We start from the raw sequence: 19,692 nt of genomic DNA on the forward strand, positions 1-19,692 counted from the left end.
TGCTGCTGTGCTGCTGTGCTGCTGTGCTGCTGTGCTGCTGTGCTGCTGTGCTGCTGTGCTGCTGTGCTGCTGTGCTGCTGTGCTGCTGTGCTGCTGTGCTGCTGTGCTGCTGTGCTGCTGTGCTGCTGTGCTGCTGTGCTGCTGTGCTGCTGTGCTGCTGTGCTGCTGTGCTGCTGTGCTGCTGTGCTGCTGTGCTGCTGTGCTGCTGTGCTGCTGTGCTGCTGTGCTGCTGTGCTGCTGTGCTGCTGTGCTGCTGTGCTGCTGTGCTGCTGTGCTGCTGTGCTGCTGTGCTGCTGTGCTGCTGTGCTGCTGTGCTGCTGTGCTGCTGTGCTGCTGTGCTGCTGTGCTGCTGTGCTGCTGTGCTGCTGTGCTGCTGTGCTGCTGTGCTGCTGTGCTGCTGTGCTGCTGTGCTGCTGTGCTGCTGTGCTGCTGTGCTGCTGTGCTGCTGTGCTGCTGTGCTGCTGTGCTGCTGTGCTGCTGTGCTGCTGTGCTGCTGTGCTGCTGTGCTGCTGTGCTGCTGTGCTGCTGTGCTGCTGTGCTGCTGTGCTGCTGTGCTGCTGTGCTGCTGTGCTGCTGTGCTGCTGTGCTGCTGTGCTGCTGTGCTGCTGTGCTGCTGTGCTGCTGTGCTGCTGTGCTGCTGTGCTGCTGTGCTGCTGTGCTGCTGTGCTGCTGTGCTGCTGTGCTGCTGTGCTGCTGTGCTGCTGTGCTGCTGTGCTGCTGTGCTGCTGTGCTGCTGTGCTGCTGTGCTGCTGTGCTGCTGTGCTGCTGTGCTGCTGTGCTGCTGTGCTGCTGTGCTGCTGTGCTGCTGTGCTGCTGTGCTGCTGTGCTGCTGTGCTGCTGTGCTGCTGTGCTGCTGTGCTGCTGTGCTGCTGTGCTGCTGTGCTGCTGTGCTGCTGTGCTGCTGTGCTGCTGTGCTGCTGTGCTGCTGTGCTGCTGTGCTGCTGTGCTGCTGTGCTGCTGTGCTGCTGTGCTGCTGTGCTGCTGTGCTGCTGTGCTGCTGTGCTGCTGTGCTGCTGTGCTGCTGTGCTGCTGTGCTGCTGTGCTGCTGTGCTGCTGTGCTGCTGTGCTGCTGTGCTGCTGTGCTGCTGTGCTGCTGTGCTGCTGTGCTGCTGTGCTGCTGTGCTGCTGTGCTGCTGTGCTGCTGTGCTGCTGTGCTGCTGTGCTGCTGTGCTGCTGTGCTGCTGTGCTGCTGTGCTGCTGTGCTGCTGTGCTGCTGTGCTGCTGTGCTGCGGTGCTGCTGTGCTGCGGTGCTGCGGTGCTGCGGTGCTGCTGTGCTGCTGTGCTGCTGTGCTGCTGTGCTGCTGTGCTGCGGTGCTGCGGTGCTGCGGTGCTGAGGTGCTGCGGTGCTGCGGTGCTGCGGTGCTGCGGTGCTGCGGTGCTGCGGTGCTGCGGTGCTGCGGTGCTGCGGTGCTGCGGTGCTGTGGTGCTGTGGTGCTGTGGTGCTGTGGTGCTGTGGTGCTGTGGTGCTGTGGTGCTGTGGTGCTGTGGTGCTGTGGTGCTGTGGTGCTGTGGTGCTGTGGTGCTGTGGTGCTGTGGTGCTGTGGTGCTGTGGTGCTGTGGTGCTGTGGTGCTGTGGTGCTGTGGTGCTGTGGTGCTGTGGTGCTGTGGTGCTGTGGTGCTGTGGTGCTGCGGTGCTGCGGTGCTGCGGTGCTGCGGTGCTGCGGTGCTGCGGTGCTGCGGTGCTGCGGTGCTGCGGTGCTGCGGTGCTGTGGTGCTGTGGTGCTGTGGTGCTGTGGTGCTGTGGTGCTGTGGTGCTGTGGTGCTGTGGTGCTGTGGTGCTGTGGTGCTGTGGTGCTGTGGTGCTGTGGTGCTGTGGTGCTGTGGTGCTGTGGTGCTGTGGTGCTGTGGTGCTGTGGTGCTGTGGTGCTGTGGTGCTGTGGTGCTGTGGTGCTGTGGTGCTGTGGTGCTGTGGTGCTGTGGTGCTGTGGTGCTGTGGTGCTGTGGTGCTGTGGTGCTGTGGTGCTGTGGTGCTGTGGTGCTGTGGTGCTGTGGTGCTGTGGTGCTGTGGTGCTGTGGTGCTGTGGTGCTGTGGTGCTGTGGTGCTGTGGTGCTGTGGTGCTGTGGTGCTGTGGTGCTGTGGTGCTGTGGTGCTGTGGTGCTGTGGTGCTGTGGTGCTGTGGTGCTGTGGTGCTGTGGTGCTGTGGTGCTGTGGTGCTGTGGTGCTGTGGTGCTGTGGTGCTGTGGTGCTGTGGTGCTGTGGTGCTGTGGTGCTGTGGTGCTGTGGTGCTGTGGTGCTGTGGTGCTGTGGTGCTGTGGTGCTGTGGTGCTGTGGTGCTGTGGTGCTGTGGTGCTGTGGTGCTGTGGTGCTGTGGTGCTGTGGTGCTGTGGTGCTGTGGTGCTGTGGTGCTGTGGTGCTGTGGTGCTGTGGTGCTGTGGTGCTGTGGTGCTGTGGTGCTGTGGTGCTGTGGTGCTGTGGTGCTGTGGTGCTGTGGTGCTGTGGTGCTGTGGTGCTGTGGTGCTGTGGTGCTGTGGTGCTGTGGTGCTGTGGTGCTGTGGTGCTGTGGTGCTGTGGTGCTGTGGTGCTGTGGTGCTGTGGTGCTGTGGTGCTGTGGTGCTGTGGTGCTGTGGTGCTGTGGTGCTGTGGTGCTGTGGTGCTGTGGTGCTGTGGTGCTGTGGTGCTGTGGTGCTGTGGTGCTGTGGTGCTGTGGTGCTGTGGTGCTGTGGTGCTGTGGTGCTGTGGTGCTGTGGTGCTGTGGTGCTGTGGTGCTGTGGTGCTGTGGTGCTGTGGTGCTGTGGTGCTGTGGTGCTGTGGTGCTGTGGTGCTGTGGTGCTGTGGTGCTGTGGTGCTGTGGTGCTGTGGTGCTGTGGTGCTGTGGTGCTGTGGTGCTGTGGTGCTGTGGTGCTGTGGTGCTGTGGTGCTGTGGTGCTGTGGTGCTGTGGTGCTGTGGTGCTGTGGTGCTGTGGTGCTGTGGTGCTGTGGTGCTGTGGTGCTGTGGTGCTGTGGTGCTGTGGTGCTGTGGTGCTGTGGTGCTGTGGTGCTGTGGTGCTGTGGTGCTGTGGTGCTGTGGTGCTGTGGTGCTGTGGTGCTGTGGTGCTGTGGTGCTGTGGTGCTGTGGTGCTGTGGTGCTGTGGTGCTGTGGTGCTGTGGTGCTGTGGTGCTGTGGTGCTGTGGTGCTGTGGTGCTGTGGTGCTGTGGTGCTGTGGTGCTGTGGTGCTGTGGTGCTGTGGTGCTGTGGTGCTGTGGTGCTGTGGTGCTGTGGTGCTGTGGTGCTGTGGTGCTGTGGTGCTGTGGTGCTGTGGTGCTGTGGTGCTGTGGTGCTGTGGTGCTGTGGTGCTGTGGTGCTGTGGTGCTGTGGTGCTGTGGTGCTGTGGTGCTGTGGTGCTGTGGTGCTGTGGTGCTGTGGTGCTGTGGTGCTGTGGTGCTGTGGTGCTGTGGTGCTGTGGTGCTGTGGTGCTGTGGTGCTGTGGTGCTGTGGTGCTGTGGTGCTGTGGTGCTGTGGTGCTGTGGTGCTGTGGTGCTGTGGTGCTGTGGTGCTGTGGTGCTGTGGTGCTGTGGTGCTGTGGTGCTGTGGTGCTGTGGTGCTGTGGTGCTGTGGTGCTGTGGTGCTGTGGTGCTGTGGTGCTGTGGTGCTGTGGTGCTGTGGTGCTGTGGTGCTGTGGTGCTGTGGTGCTGTGGTGCTGTGGTGCTGTGGTGCTGTGGTGCTGTGGTGCTGTGGTGCTGTGGTGCTGTGGTGCTGTGGTGCTGTGGTGCTGTGGTGCTGTGGTGCTGTGGTGCTGTGGTGCTGTGGTGCTGTGGTGCTGTGGTGCTGTGGTGCTGTGGTGCTGTGGTGCTGTGGTGCTGTGGTGCTGTGGTGCTGTGGTGCTGTGGTGCTGTGGTGCTGTGGTGCTGTGGTGCTGTGGTGCTGTGGTGCTGTGGTGCTGTGGTGCTGTGGTGCTGTGGTGCTGTGGTGCTGTGGTGCTGTGGTGCTGTGGTGCTGTGGTGCTGTGGTGCTGTGGTGCTGTGGTGCTGTGGTGCTGTGGTGCTGTGGTGCTGTGGTGCTGTGGTGCTGTGGTGCTGTGGTGCTGTGGTGCTGTGGTGCTGTGGTGCTGTGGTGCTGTGGTGCTGTGGTGCTGTGGTGCTGTGGTGCTGTGGTGCTGTGGTGCTGTGGTGCTGTGGTGCTGTGGTGCTGTGGTGCTGTGGTGCTGTGGTGCTGTGGTGCTGTGGTGCTGTGGTGCTGTGGTGCTGTGGTGCTGTGGTGCTGTGGTGCTGTGGTGCTGTGGTGCTGTGGTGCTGTGGTGCTGTGGTGCTGTGGTGCTGTGGTGCTGTGGTGCTGTGGTGCTGTGGTGCTGTGGTGCTGTGGTGCTGTGGTGCTGTGGTGCTGTGGTGCTGTGGTGCTGTGGTGCTGTGGTGCTGTGGTGCTGTGGTGCTGTGGTGCTGTGGTGCTGTGGTGCTGTGGTGCTGTGGTGCTGTGGTGCTGTGGTGCTGTGGTGCTGTGGTGCTGTGGTGCTGTGGTGCTGTGGTGCTGTGGTGCTGTGGTGCTGTGGTGCTGTGGTGCTGTGGTGCTTTTCAGGCACAATCTTCCTCAGTCTTCCACAATCTTCCTCAGCCTACGCAAGCTCAACTTATGAGGGGCGAATACCCCGAAACACTGTGTATTGAGCAGGGAGTGGTGCTTTATTCCCGTAGCTATGCAGAAGACGTTACTTCAGTAACGTCTGGCGCTAGCCAGGGTCCACACAGCTTTAATTTGGTGTTTGTTTGTGTGTTTGTTTGTTTGTGTCACGCCTGGCGCTATCCCGTATCTGTCCCGTACTGTACCGTACCAGCAAAGACAGCTGGCCACAATATTTTTGTTTGTTTGTGCCATCGACATGTCTGGCGCTATCCCGTACCTGTCCCGTACCATCAAGAGTACGGTACCATGAAGGGAATGAGTATATATGCGAAGTGTATCGGGGGAATGCATTCAGTGCAGTAACATTTTGTGTGGATTTGTGTGCGAGGCCGAGATCCCACTAGCAGGCTGGCTGGGCCGCCTGTCGACCAGCCCGGGAATCGCATGTACGCCGATACCATAATAATTATAACGTATATACAGTCATGTAGATGTATAGCAGGGAGTCATAATATTTAAACGACTCCCTGCTGTATGGGGAGATTTTCTGGAAAAAAATACGAAGTAGGGAGACGAGTAAATGCAATCAGAATGGATGTTAGTTGCCGTCAGTATAGTAATGATAAGAAGAAGAACGCCCGTGATCGGCAGAGTCAGCGCCGGTCCCAGGAAACGTCAGGACAGACATCCCGTCCACTTCAGAACGCCCGTGAACGGCAGGGTCAGCTATGCAGAAGGCGTTACTTCAGTATCTCATTGAAACGTTTTTGCAATACAATGATGTAGCTAATCAAAGGAAAAAGCATTTTCATCAGTTCTAACAACATGCACGATGAGCTAGGCAACAAGCATAGCGCAGGGCCCTGAGCTTCAAAGCTCTCTCGTTGCCATAATTTTTATGATATGTAGCGCGATATACATGTAGAGTGTGTGAGAAAGTGTTACGGTTATCTGTGTATTGTTCAGGTGGGAGTATACCCTGTCGGGGGCCAAAAATCGAAAGACGGCCGATCCGACTGGTTATGGTCTCAAATGAAAGCTATAATGTGGAGGGGTACCGCCAGAAACTTTTTAGCGAGATCGGATTACCCAGTCAAGAGTTATTAGAGAGGTTTTGCATTCCGAATTTCGGAATTATTTTCAGAATGTGGCCACGGGTGGCTTCACAGAGCAGCTTCTTGTCAAGTTGGATGAAGAAATAGCGGCTGGTGCAGAGAGAAAGCTGAAGGAAGCAGAGAAGACTCGCAGAAGACAACGCAGGAGGCGTAGGAAAGGCATTGAGCAGCAGAATCTAGAAGATGAGGGCACGACATACGCAGCTGGTGAGTTTTTAACTCATCGTTGAACCGATTTTGCCACCCAAAGTTAGCTGTAAATAGGGTAATTTAGGCTACCGTTTACACTGTATCTCAAGAAGGCTTCAATAACAAGCTATACACCTATACGTTTTTGAAATCTGTGTTTCGTTGGCTACAACATTAGAGGAACAGTTTTTGTTTTTGATCCTTGTGGCAATGGTACTGCCTGGTTGAAAGTAAACTTCTACACGCACGCTTCGACAGCCCTGAATGGTGGCTTTGCTAAGTAGGAAATAGAAGAATTTGCTGCAGTTTAGTTTAACTCTTTTTTTAGCTTGTGGTATCCCCTCTTGATTCAGGGTATCTCTTGAACCCAGGTACTGTTCTCTGACCAACTGTGGTGTAAACGTGTTTGAGTCATGCATGAAAACTTGTGATTACTATTAGCACTATAATACAACGCTTCTCGTGCTATGCCTGACAACATTAAGTCACACACAAAGCATTACGCGTATCGATCCTCACAATGCACGTCAAGACATACTCAGAGCAAAGAGAAATGTGTTTGTGTCATGCATGAAACTTGTGATCTGGAGGAACAACTCCAGTCACGAGACGAGCAGCTAGCAGATGGGAGACAAGTGGTCTTTACAGAAATGGAGGATGCGACGGATGATCAGAGGATGGAAGAGGAATTGGATTACGAAACGGTCGGTGGAGAGACAGAGGACGAGACAGATGATGGTGGTGACGATGTTCGTGAGGATGGCGAGCAGAACGAGGAAGAAGACGATGAAATGAACGAGGAGGAGTCGGATGGGAAAGAGCGAGATTAGGCAGATGAATGCTTTGATCGTAAGAAGTCGGCTGTGTATCGACACTGGTTATCTAGTCCTGACTGTCTTGGTGTGTATGATGACTCTCATTTTTCTGTGCTGTGTCGTGCGCGTTATGTCCAGCAGTTGAAAGCCCTTGAGGCAGTTTGTGTACGTATTCATAAGCCTGTTTTGTGTAAGCAGAAAGAGCACGTTGTTGCACTGAGGTTGTATTCGTAGGTTGACACTTCGTTCAGTGCCTTCTCATCTTCGGTTACGTAATCTTCTCACCAGGCTTTGGTTACGTAATCTACTAATCTTGGTATCTTTTTGCGTTTCCTCTAGTGTTTTTTTTGGTCTTGTATCATGATGTTATTTCTAACACCTTTCTATTACAGTAATTAACTTCAGTTTCTTTAGTTGTATCCCTTAGTTCCGTATTTTTTCCCACTGATGATAGGAACGAGAAAATCGATTCTGGGTTTCAATAATATTATTGCCTAAAAATACACATACACGTCGAACAAGTAACGTAGTTGCGTGATGTTGGCTGCGGCCTTCATCCTATTCATAGCTATACATGTATGATGTTATAAATTACACAGACATGTCGAACAAGTAACGTAGTTGCGTGATGATGTCAGATTTCAGTTGCCAGCACTGTAGTTAACTGCACTACGAAAACAAGGGAGGACCGTTACATTTCGATACAAATATATTTCATAAGTATGACGAATACTCTTTGAAATTAGATTAGACGAGGACTCATTCGAAGACATGATAATTATTAATTTATTATACATGCAGAGGGCTACGCTTGGCGCCGTTTTTTGTGCCCCTTCAACCTTCTGTCGTAGTAGCGCTCTTGGAATACTCTATGAGATTAGACTAGACGAGGACTAGTTCGAAGAATAAGTTCATGCCGAGGACTACACTTGGAGCCGTTTTTCTGTCACTTAAACCTGGCCTGGTCGTGGCGCTCCTTCAGCCTGGCGTCGTCGTGGCGCTACTGGTGGCCGCTGACGTCTTGGCTGTTCTGCGCGCGGCATTGCTGGGGGCCCAACACGACCATCCGTGCGTAGGGTCGTCGTGGTTGCGCTTCGGGAGCAAACAAGACCCGGGCGCAGGGTCGTTGTGGTGGCGCTACTGGTGGCTGCTGATGTGTGTCCCATATGGTGCAGTGGTATGTGCAGCGATTTCCAATCTATAGGTTGCGGGTTCGATCCCCGACGATTATGGTCACACACGTCTTTGTTGTCTTTCTCAGACTCTTCCTGACTTTTCTTTCATTCTCCTGGGTGGTTACCAACAGCCAGTGCATGCCGGAGTATGTGGTGTGATGTGTGTGCGGGAAAAAATAAAAAAGACCAAAAATAGGGATTCACTGGCCAGAAAAAGTCACTTCAAAACAGCTGTATGGTGTAGAACAGGCTGAATAGTGACGGTCAATTCTTCAGCCTTGCAAGCTGTTGAATGGTGCAATCCCAGCACAAGTTGCTATGGCTTCTGCCGTAGCATTGCTATCATCGCCTCCGGCGATGGGCGTCAAAGGTCAGGTCAGGCTGCTGATGTCCGGGCTGTTCTACCCGCGGCAGTGCTGGTGCAGCCAACATGACCTGGGCCTGGGGTCGTCGTGGTGGCGCTACTGGTGGCCGCTGATGTCTTGGCTGTTCTACCCGCAGCAGTGCTGGCTCATCCAACAGGATCTGGGCCCTTTCTATCGCCCTCATTTCTTCTTCATTCGCTAAAACAGAGATCAGATATCGGATAAAAATTCATTTCATTAGTTTTACTCGTAGGCAAGAGTGAACTCGGATGGAGAGCCAAGGTTAAGGCTGGAACAATGTCTGCCATGCACACGCACGCGGCCGGCCACGCGATGGTAGGAGCCATGGAGTAGCTCACTGGTCCAGGTACCGAACACCTTACGTAGAAACGTCCCTAGACAACGTGTGTCAATAGCGATGTCGTTAGCTCTTACATTGTGAACACAATAATAGAAAAGCTGACAGGATCGCTTTTCTAAATTATAAAAGACAATGGTGCTGAGACTAGGACAAATGTGAAAACTATACGGAGTAGTGACTGCACCGGGTCGCAGCAGTATGAGATGTTTATCAAGTAACTGGTGGACATTATAGCGCAACTTGTAGTTCCTTGGTCCCTTCCCTTTTTTACATATTTATCCTTGGCTCTCCATCAGAATGCAGTCTGGCACACCTGATGAGCGCCATCCTGATCTAACCAGCAAAATGATCGTCATGTGAAGGTCACAGTCTATTGCTGCTGCTTATTGTCCATCTAAATTGGCATAGTCGAAGTACAGTGCTGTTTTACTAATGCTTTCGTCTTGCATGATTCTTGTCCGCATAGCTTCCCCTTCAATTGACCTTCGCATCTTTAGAACCACACACGTTTTGCGGAATGCTGCTTTGCGCCCTTGAATCGTGGTATGACCGTATTGCCCTACAGCTGCCTCTGATTGCTCCTCTCCCTTTCGCTTGGAGTGTCCTCACCATCATCTGTGTGGCTGAAAAGACAAGGCGATACGAATAAAATTTGACTTGGACGTGGAGTTGCTTCTTCTGAGGCAGCTGACGAGGCAGATTTGGCCCTGAACTTTTTGGGCAAGGTTCGTTGTAAGCAGCAAGAAAAGGAGCACGGGACAGGAATTCGCTGATGCTGGAGCTCACGAAATGAAAACACAATGTGTCATGTCATTTTGTTTGTGTCATGTCATGATGTTCGACTTGTAAAACAAACATTTGTTCGAAAATTCGACTTTGATGTTCGACAAATGACGGAAGAACGCTGAACTGAAATTCGGAATGCAAACCCTTACTAGTAACTAACACAACACATCTGCAGAGAACCTCTAATTTCACAAATTTTCGGTGTACTTTTATTTTCGGTACTTTCGGTGCATCTGCTTCATACCTAAAATTTCAATACACCAAACAAACACTAACACACATAATCCAATAGGGAACTGCTTCTCTGTACCGAAAATTTCTGTTCACCTAACCTGGCCTTTTGCCCTCATCCCGAAAATATTGAGCACCGAAAATTTCTGAAATTAGAGTAACCTCTAGGTAAGCCATGCTGCTAACCACATATTCGAGAGGTTAAAATGCACGTTGTTTCCCACGTGACGCGCAAAATCAGGTCAAATTTGGCGTAAAGCCAAATAATGAGGCACAAGCGGATTACTGGGCAGAACAATGTTAGACATTCTCAACCCTTTGCTAGTCCACCATGAGTTTTGATACGTCTGGCTGGCTATCCACTGAGATACCTATCTTTCACAGTTCGTGTAAGACTCAGCTAGGTGCCGAGTTTCCCACATCCATAGGAACGCCACCAAAGGATCAAGACGCAGATGCAGCTCCTAAAGCTGCGGGAGGTGAGTAGATCAGCTCACCAGCAATTGGCCAAAGACCGAAAATCACACTCACTGCATCCATGTTTTCCTCGCGCCGGGACACGAGTTCGCAATTAACTCTGAGTCGCAGCACGGCAGGAAACTCCTTCCGCTTCAAGACAGGGCTTGATGCTGGTACCCTCAGTTTCTCAATGATGGTCGTTGACCATCCCACTATGCTTGGCTGAGGTACCTGTTTCAGGGATTGGCGGGGATAATAATTGTATTGGTGTGTACCACTCACACGAAAGGACCCAGCATGGGATGATAAAAACTACGAAATAGAGACCGCTAGAAAGTTACTACACCTTCTCTGCAAATCATACGCAGCAACTGAATATCATTCTCTATAACAGTAGCTATACCTACTCTGCAAATCATGCGCTCACCTGCAAGAACTGAATACGCCGGTCCAGTGATCTTCAGCCATATTATTTTTATGTTGCCGAAATTTCCAGTGCAAAAAAAAGTGTCAGCGTCTCAGCGTGGAACAAGAATGTACAGTACTAGCAACTGAAATCCTCAGTGACCCCTGACTCCTGAGCAGTCCGCTCACATCGCAAAGACCCAACACCGGATGGTAAAAACCACGAAATAGAGACCGCTAGAAAAAGGACGCATCGCTAAGGGGTCAGATTTCAGTTGCCAGAACTGTAATTAACTGCACTACGAAAACAACAGAGGACCGTTACATATTTCATACAAATGTATTTTCAAAAGTATGACGAATACTCTATGAAATTAGATAAGACGAGGACTAATTTGAAGACATATACATGTAGAGGGCTAGGCTTGGCGATCTTTGTTTGCCCCTTCATTCTGGCCTCGTCGTGGCGCTCCTGGTGGCCGCTGCTGTCTCGCCTGTTCTGCCGGCGGCTCTGCTGGCAGGACCAACGGGACCATTGGGGCGTTGCGTCGTCGTCTTTGCTCTCCTTGCGCTCCTGGAGCAAAGACGACCTGGGGTGGTGGTGGTGGTTGAGCTACTGGTGGCAGCTGATTTCCTTGTTCATCAACCCACGCCGGTGCTCCTGGTGGCCGCTGCTGTCTCGCCTGTTCTGCCGGCGGCTCTGCTGGCAGGAACAAGGAAATTCTGTCGTTATTCGCGAATTGTCGCTATATCCGCAGTCGTTATTAGCGAGGTTGACTTTACATGTAGTAATGAGCGTGAGGATAAACTGGGACCAAAAAAGTAACAAGATGTAATCTGCCGTAAGGCAGTGCAATTTGTGTCCAAGATCTTAATTTTTAATACATTCAAAATTCCACTGCAGCCACTTCATTAAATGGAAAACCTTACACACGCCATCTTCAATCCAAGTGGTCTCGTCGCTGCAAATTACAATAGTTCTCAATCAAATTTTCGGCCACGAGCCCTCATCGGGATTGAGGAGAAAATTAAGTGAGGTGGACCTATAACAGGCGACACAAAGTTGCCTGTTGTAGGGCCACCTCACTTGTTTTTCTCCTCAATCCTGATGAGGGCTCCTGGCCGAAAATTTGATTGAGAACTATTGTAATTTGCAGCGAAGAGACCATTTGGATTGAAAATGGTGTGTGTAAGGTTTTACATTCAAAATTGCAATTTTTAACTAACATTCAAAATTGCTCTGTATCCTTTCCACAGAATGTAGCAGCAGCTGAAGCGAAATTTTTCCTGTTCTCTATTTCTTCCAGCTCATTTCTTGCATGCCATCTGGTATGCAGTTCAATCGGGGTGTGAGCATCGAGAGACAGCTGCCAGAGTACAATGCTGATAAGCACCAGGCAAGTAGTACAGGTGCAGTACACAGTCATATTTTAGATGCTATTCCCAACGCTCTGCAAAATGAGGTGGAAAGTAGCATCTGGCGTAGCCAGCGTTCAAAGCACTTTGTTCCCGAAGCTATGCAGAAATAGGTAACGAATAGTGGCCAAGCTTGCATTCCATCGATGTTGACTAACCAGTTTTCAGTGGTGAGCAGTGAACAAACGTTTAGATGTGCAGAATAAGATGGTGATCCTTAGCAGGGGCGTTGGAACCGGTGCGGCAGGTGCGGCTTTGGCCGCACAAACAATTTTCGATTTATTTTTTATTTTTTAGGCGGGAACCGGCCTCTTGTACGGGCAGAAGTAACACATGATACATTTCAATTTTCGAAGTCGAAATTCTAAAAGTCTATTCTACGCTTTTTGCAGGCCTGAAATGGTGTAGAAACCTTGTTGATGGCTTGTCGACTCTTGTACAGGTACCATGTTTTGCATCGACAATGCGGTGTATCATCAACATGCACATTCACCTTCTCATATTATTCTGTAGCATTCAAATACAGCCTTTTAGGCCCAATTTTCAAAAAAATTCCCCGGGGGAGGACCCCCCTCACCCCCTCTCACACTTTGGCCGCACCAATGTTAACCCTTTGTGACCCCATCGATCGATATCGATCGATTGGTATACAGTGGCACTAAAAATATTATATCTCTGGTGTTCCTTCCCCGTTTTGCATAAACAAAGCATCTACGTCTCGAGAGGAACCTTGGCTATCACCTTTTTCGAAGTCTCTTCGAGGTACGATGCCGCCGAGGTGAGACTCGAGGTCGGAGGAAAACTGAAAAATTCACTCCGACCGAAAAAATTCAAATTTTCACACTGCACTTGGCAGGGGTTTCCCCCCAAGTGCTACGTCATACTCAAGCATGCTGCACACCAAACTGTTGCGCTTGAAACGAGCTTTCCACTGTAGTTTATCTGAAGTTGATGTGATGAAGGAGAATGGAATGGCGGCTGTTTGAACTTTGCTGGAGCTGTTCGCGCACGGCTGCTGTTTTGAGCGGCATTCTAGGCCACGCAGAGCGGTATTAATCGCTTCGTCTTGGAAATACCTTTCCAGCGGTGGCAAGTTTGTAAAAATCGGTGAATGTTTGGCAGAGATACAAGCGAAAGTGCATGTTATTCCCGGTGAAGGACTTCATCAGTGATCGTAGTATTTGCGTAGCTATGCAGAAGACTACTTCAGTAACGTCTGGCGCTAGCCAGGGTCCACACAGCTTTAATTCCCGTAGCTATGCAGAAGACGTTACTTCAGTAACGTCTGGCGCTAGCCAGGGTCCACACAGCTTTAATTCCCGTAGCTATGCAGAAGACGTTACTTAAGTAACGTCTGGCGCTAGCCAGGGTCCACACAGCTTTAATTCCCGTAGCTATGCAGAAGACGTTACTTCAGTAACGTCTGGCGCTAGCCAGGGTCCACACAGCTTTAATTTGGTATTTGTTTGTTTGTGTGTTTGTTTGTTTGTTTGTTTGTTTGTTTGTGTCACGGCTGGAGCTATCCCGTATCTGTCCCGTATCTGTCCCGTATCTGTGACTACAAAGGCTCTACAGGATTGTACATAACAGCAAGAGTACATAACCCCCCAGAGTGTGCAACGCCGATCCAGCTCTGTGTAGGGTCTTGGTCGAGCGGAATCGGATCTTCTGATGTCATGCGTACACTTCACACCAGCGCAAGGCCGGTCTCGAGGCAGGGCACCATTGTTTTTGATCCAAGAGTACCCGCGACTCCCCGGGTTCCCCTCAGATGTGTACGGTATTATGACGCAAAGATCCGATTCTGCTCGACCAAGACCCTACACAGAGCTCGATCAGGCGTTGCACACTCTGGGGGGTTATGTACTCTTGATAACAGCTGTCCACAATATTTGCGGGCTCCTGTATCTGTCCCGTACCGCACCAATACTCGTCGAATTATGTATACGACTCTCTGATGTAGAGGGAGATTCTGGAAAGAAATAGGGAGACGAGGAGGAAATTAAATTAGAATAGACGCCGAATAGGTGATAGGATGCGTCACCATAAACATACTTTGGAAGAGAGATCCCGTCGTCTCCAAAATAAGCGTGAATCCTCACTGACATGCCTCTGTCCTCCTTCTTTGTGCGTTGCGCTTATTCTTATTAATTTTTGTGTTTCTGTTTCGGTACATTTCGTATTTCAAGGCATATCCCGAGGCTATATGCATCATTGATTAAAGGACCATTCTGGAACATTCAGCATAATTGTATTTCTCTTGCTAGGCTGTTCATTACGAATTATTAGCCCTCCACTGTCTGTTATCTCAACCCTACAGCCTCCCATTATAATGGAACTCCCTCCAATTTAGACTACGTCTTTGGGAAATCCTCAAATATATAATAATAATAATAAAACGAGCGATTCAGCGCCGGTCACAGGAAACGTCGGAAGAGAGATCCCGTCGACTCCAGAACGCCCGTGATCGGCAGAGTCCGCCGGTCCCAGGCAACATCAGGACCGACATTCCGTTGAGTCCAGAACGCCCGTGATCGGCAGAGTCTAAGCCGGTCCCAGGAAACGTCAGGACAGACATCCCGTCGAGTGCAGAACGCCCGTGATCGGCAGAGTCAGCGCCGGTCCCAGTAAACGTCAGGACAGACATCCCGTCGACGCGCAGAAAAACTAAATCTGCAGCCTCTTTTGCCGTCGGACAGGATATGAATTTTAGGAGACTGTAAAGTTATGTAATGTCCAAATTTCGACGTGAGCAGCAGGTCACTCGCGTTGATTTTTCGACGTGCGAGCCAAATAACGCGAGCTGAACTTTCGCGTCGCAGACATCCCGTCGACGCGCAGAAAAACTAAATCTGCAGCCTCTTTTGCCGTCGGACAGGATACGTACTTTAGGAGACTGTAAAGTTATGTAATGTGCTCCACAGGCAACCATGCATTCGGCGTCGTCATTGGCTCAACAGGTCAATGTACACGTATTACTACAAAAAGGCCAGAAAATCCGATTACTGTATTAAAATCAACTAATTTTCGCTGGCGATTTAATTTCGCTGATTTCGCCGCTTGGTATCAACCGGCCAAAGTAAATCGCAGGCCAAAGTTTGTCGTATAGGCAAATGATGCATGATTGAGCAATGGATGCATGTGAGAGCAAAAATACCGATCGATTTCAAATTTGACGTGAAATGTGGAAACGTTTTTGCAATACAGTGATGTTGCCAATCAACGGAAAAAGACATTTCCATCAGTTCTTAAAACATGTACGATGAGCTAGGCAAAAAAGCATAAAAGCATAGCGTAGGGCCCTGAGCTTCCAAGCTCTCTCGTTTCAGGTTTGCCGAGCGGAAGGTGCGACGGGTGTGCTCCGGATGGCAATCGTGAGTCAGTCAAGTGTCAAGTTCGGCAAGAAGCGTGTGCTCCTCGTTGGAGCAACGAACTTCATAGTTTAATAATAGCTATGAAAAGTATGAATGCCGCAGACGACACCACGCAACATGACAATTTGTTCAAGGTTTGAGATTGTGTGTTTCCAGAATCGATATTCAAGCTCCAATCATCCGTAGAAATACGGAACTAAAGTGATTAAGGGGCCGTCCGGGGTTACCGATTGTTTTTACAAAACGAAAAGTTTTAGTATTTTTCAGCCCCCACCCACCCACCCACCTTTACTGCAGGTAAAACGAATTCCAATAAAATATTGTAAAAAGGCGACGTGGAGACAATAATCTTAATAATGCAATGAATATAACTAAATGCGCACTCATATCACAACCATGGGGACGAATCATGTACATGTATTCCAGAACGTTTTCTTGTCACAATTATCAATGGAATTCGTGACTAAAGAGAATGATGAAACTACAATAGGATTTATACACTTGGAGTGGAACAGCGAGGATACAAGCATAGTAAGAAAAATAGCATAAACCTAGGAACAATGTGCACAGGTAATAAACTATAGGTGAGGTGAGAAATGATAGGAAATTCAGCAAGTGCAGTGTGACAATGGACATGCATGTGCAAGTGTGTGTGAGTGCGAATTTACTGGAATAGCGTAAGTGCGGTGACATTTTCTTTTTGTTTACAAAGATTTGGATCACGAATGCGAATGTAGACTGCTTCTAGAACTTTCAACTGCTTAAAACTACTTGCAGAACGAACAACACTGAACCAAGAATCATCATAACTTTCACGACACACGGGGTTAGACAACAAATGCAATTTAATTGCCGATGTATTCTTCTTCTTCTCACCGCCTCTGCCTTCACTTGGTTTCTGACCACCACCGTCCTTCACACCATCTACACCATCATCGTCATCATCGTCATCGTCCTCTTCATCATCGCTGCCACCTTCACCTGTCGTCAGCTCTCCCAGCAACTGACCACCGGGTTCATCATCGTCACTGCACATGTCGCTTCCACACTCCTCCTCCAGCTGCCGTCGCGTTCTCTTCCTGACCGGTCTTCCCTTGCCATTGCCAAACACCTCACAGTCGTCAACCCTTCCGCTGGCATCATCCATATTCGGAGAGTTTCGTTGCATCTTTCCAGTCACCTCTGCAAACCGAGCTGCCAGCCGTTTGCTCCTTCTCAGCTTTGGTGAGTTGCGGTTGTCTGCGTCCGGCTTACCGGTACTCGCTGATAATGAAGATAAGACACAGTGTTCGTCTTTGTTTACATTAATTTTTGTTCCCGATTTCTGCGTGCTGTGTTGGTTTTTCTGAGACACCGTTTGTGGAGCAGAAGCCTCTGCCGGAACGGACAGTGGAGTCGGGTGCTTACGTGGTCGGCCACGCTTTGGTCGGGAGGACCTAGCCGCCTGTGACAATAGTGAGAGCGGCACGTGTTGTTTGATACGTTCGGACAGATGTTGAAGGGTCCTACCAACATACCGAGGTATATTATGCTCGGCAGGCCGCGAAAGAGAGCCCGTTACCTGGACCCCTACTCGCGCGGGTAGAGCGAAACTGAGCACCCTGGGATGCGAGCAGCTTTTTAGTACTCCCGGGTCCAAAATCTCACCACCAGGCCGGGATGATCAAAACGTCTGCCGGGTCTGCAGCCTACAAACGTGGATCTGCCGACACTGTGCTGTCGACGACATGTCCGGCAAGGCACCTCCTTGCGTGAAAGCAAGGAACGCTTTTTTTTTAGAAAGGAAGCTTCTTCTCCAAAATTTAAAATTTTTGAAAATTATTCCTTCTGAAAATATCATCGCGTTCTTGACCTCGAAGCTGACTGCTGAATGCGATTAGGAAAGAAGATTCCTGAAGATACACCAGACTGATTCTGGCAAGCCGTCTGTCGTCTAGATATGCAGTTGTTCGTCATGCATGGTCAGCAATCTTCCTCGTTCGTCCTTTCGTTTTCCTGACCACGATGATGACAAGCAGCTCTCATGCTCAGGTTAGTGCTGTACTTGTATGTCTGGGCACACAACACATCTGAGATTCACCCACTGACGTTATCGAACTGAAGAATGCAGCAAGGGTTCCTCGGATTCTCTTGATTTCGGAACAAATTTCCTTCACTTTCACCCTCTCAGTCTCTTCCCCATGCCCTCCATGCATGCACAATCGAGTTTGCATTTCAAATGTTGTTTTTACTTTGGCAGTGCGTTCGATAACGTTAGGACAGTCTAAGTTAGGTGTTCTTCTCTTCAGGCTTATTGGACGTGTACAAATTCTAAAAAAATAGCTTCCATATGCTAAACGCAGATCCCTGTGAATACGGTTCTGCTGGGCAATGATGTTTACACCAATCTACACTCTATGCTGTCACAGCATCCACAACTGATCCTCTCTCTCTGAATTAACTATTTGATAAAGCCAATCTTTAAATCGCTGTTGCATAGGATCTCGGGTGGGAAGAAGCGATGAATCGATACATGGCATTGTGAAGAAAAGAAGAACAAATTCACATTGCACGTGAGACTCGGTTAGAAAGACTGAGTTTCTGCATTCATAAGAATGTCACACCCCGGGGATCATGATAAAGAAAACATATGTCGTGAAAATGACTGAAAGAACCAAAGAAGTATTTGATCTTCCAGCCAGCTTAGCCTGGTACTACCATACTAGCAGTGCTACCAAGTACCAGCCCTCCATATTTTCTGTATTTGTACGGAAAATCACTCCTTGTGCGCACTACAGAAATTGAGCAAATGGTATAGAAAATCGGAGAGGATCAATCAGCTGTGTAGAAGCATTGCAAGTGTAAGCTGAGTGATGAATAGTCTTGTACCAAAGCGAGTGCATGCCGTACCACAACAACATGTACATGTAGCACAAAAATAATAATGTCGTGAGTGCAAGTCACACATGTTTTACACTACCAAATGCAGCCACCGACATGCATGTGCGTGTCAAAAAACATTACAGTGCAAGTATGCATGCAATGTACACGGCAGTACGCAAAACACTGCAAGATACGGAAAATCAGAAGTCTGAGTACGCAAAACAGACTCAATTGGTGGGCAGCTCTGTACTGGCCTGTACGGAGGGAGTGAATCTCAATGTGTGCAATGCACGCACTTTGGCCGACAGTGAAAACTATGCAAGTCGTGTTGATTTGCAGGATGAATGTGAGTCCTTTTAGACAAGCGCCTTAGTGGAGTAGCCCACCGAAAGAAGAGTACTTGACACCGCGAAGTGGAGTCTGCGCATACAACAGTGAGGGGGTAAAATTAGCTATGACTGATTCTGCATGTGTTCTGCATGTGTGTCACATTACACTAGCAGATAGGCACACCTGTTGTTCCAAAAAGATGCTTATGTCAGTGTCTGAATATGTCGTGTACCAGGTAATATTGTTGCCAGGATCTCACGGTGAGAGTCAGACTTGAATATGGTATCAATAGATTATCAATATCATACATCACCATGTACCACCCAAAGTATAATAGCCGAAGGACCCGTTTGTGTGGTGGTGTATGATTTCGTGAGCAAGATGAAGTGGCTACAGATGTGTCTTATATAACACCCTAAGAAAAGATCATCAATTCTGGGGAAAGTGATTCTGGTAGCATGTTGTATCCAGTGTGGCATGACAAAGACTCCCTCGATTTAGCCTGTGGAGAATCCGTAAATACATAAATACAATACATACAGGCATCGCAACCTTCGGATTATATGCTCTTTTGCTTGCCTCCTGGAGTGTGGTTGTACCTTGGTTCACTGTATTAGAATAATAGTAGACTTTGTTTTTCGAATTCGTTTCTATAACATTAGGTTTCTTTCTGTTGCTGCTATGTCTTTTCATGTGTTTTACAGGATTGCCATCTGTTGATGAATACCACTCTGAGGCACTCTCACGAGCGAAGGTGTTTGAGAATCCATGTCGGAATGATGGTCATGTTGGCCTAAAGGTGCATTACATTGCCGATACTCGCCACCTCCACCCTGGAACATGTTCAATTTCTGTTTCTCGTATGGAAGGACCGAACAGGTTGTTTTCCTGTCTCAGTGGACCACTCAAGACTGAACAGCACTGATGGAAGAAGATTTGCCGTGAATCTCGTTCACATAATCAGCCTGTTTAATTGCTGTACTGAGGTGACTGCTTCATAACAATGACCATGCAGCATTAATTTTGCATAGTATTGCAGTGCCCCTAAAATTGGAGAATATCGAATTTCTCTGATAGCATTGTGATTCATTTGTGAATAAACATCACTACTCTTTTTGAGTAGCATAGCAATGACAGAGTTGGTTTAATGTATGACAAAATGGAGCCGCTTTTTAACTTAAACCTGTACTATAATCAGTACCGCCGGAAGCAGTTTTTGATTGGTCCGGTAGTTTCATGGCGGGTACACACGTCCTCCACGGTAGGAAACGTTT

At 49.6% G+C, this 19,692-nt stretch overlaps 2 long non-coding RNA genes across 2 annotated transcripts in view; both read left to right on the forward strand.

Annotated features, from left to right (window-relative positions):
- The window catches only part of LOC135818954 (uncharacterized), a 173,995-nt gene that overhangs the window by 53,910 nt on the left and 100,393 nt on the right, over positions 1-19,692 (forward strand). The window lies entirely within an intron of this gene.
- On the forward strand, positions 16,761-19,549 carry LOC135819905 (uncharacterized). Its single transcript, XR_010554004.1, has 2 exons — positions 16,761-17,257; positions 19,123-19,549. It is a non-coding gene; the product is annotated as an uncharacterized LOC135819905 (long non-coding RNA).

The sequence above is a fragment of the Sycon ciliatum genome, chromosome 6 (genome assembly GCF_964019385.1).
Source record: "Sycon ciliatum chromosome 6, ocSycCili1.1, whole genome shotgun sequence".
NCBI lineage: Eukaryota > Metazoa > Porifera > Calcarea > Leucosolenida > Sycettidae > Sycon > Sycon ciliatum.